Source organism: Amphimedon queenslandica, unplaced genomic scaffold (assembly GCF_000090795.2).
Source record: "Amphimedon queenslandica unplaced genomic scaffold, v1.1 AMPQUscaffold_10619, whole genome shotgun sequence".
Classification (NCBI taxonomy): domain Eukaryota; kingdom Metazoa; phylum Porifera; class Demospongiae; order Haplosclerida; family Niphatidae; genus Amphimedon; species Amphimedon queenslandica.
Genome location: NW_003549125.1, coordinates 6,170 through 7,333, shown reverse-complemented (window position 1 = coordinate 7,333; position 1,164 = coordinate 6,170).

The following is a 1,164-nucleotide window of genomic DNA, read 5'->3' as shown; positions in this document are numbered from 1 at the left end:
TGTGTATGAATATTGTTATCCATGATATAAGTTCTGATGCATGCACATTTCTGTGGTTATCTTCTTGTTCTTGTTATAGTCTTATTCCTGAATGGTACTATTTAGTACTCACTCTCTCTCTTCATCTCTCTTGTATTTATATACTCTTTGTTATTCATCAACTTGTTGAGTTAACTAGAACTGCCTTGCTGAATTCCACCCGCAAACTCTAACAGACAAAAGCTTAAAAAGATGTACATGTACTTACTTACTTAATATAAAATCATATCATCATCAGGGCCCCATCAGAGTTATTGTCCTAGGGCCCATGCACATACAGTACATGTATTATTGTTACAAATATTGGACATTTGAATACTATCAACTGTACGGTATTTGCAATGCAACAATGCATGCCGACCTGAAATTAATAATAATAATAATAGTGAATTAACTAGTGGTTACATAAATAATAGTCAACTTAACCTAACCTACTATCACTAACAGTGTACATGTACTAGTGTATAGTGTATACCTGTATAGTGTGTGAGTCTGAAGCTTGTACCAGTATCTCCAGTAGTGCTGGATCAGACACAAAAAAGAACCGAGGAAAGATGAGCCTCTTCCTTGAATGCATTAATAATAATAATATTAATAAAATTATCTTATGCACAGGGTGTAAATAAGGTATCCACACTTGGTAAGCAAATACATGTACAAGTATGTTCACCAAGAAAACAATCTCAACATAAAATAGTGAGCATTTGATAGTTTTTAGTTGGCAGCATAATATGACAAACAAATTCTTTTGTTGTGAGTTAATTTTGATAAAATAAATCATCATTATTTGAAAAATGAAGTGCTTATCTTTGCTCACTAAAAGGGATACCAGTGCTAAGAGTATTATAAAATGGAGCTTTCTTTGTGGTAATATCATTAATGAGACTATTTTTATTTTATTGTGGTTACCGAAATTATAAGGCATTTGGAGCCCATCAGTTGGAAAAGAACTGCCTTGAAGTTGATGTGTTGAGCCTCATAATGCCACAGATTGCTAAGCCATGGCTATACAGTAATTGAAATCATAAACACTGTTCAGTGACTCCACCCTTCCCTCTAAGGAATATATGAATATCGTTATAATATCAATGAATTATTATATTACCACACAAAATACTCTACACT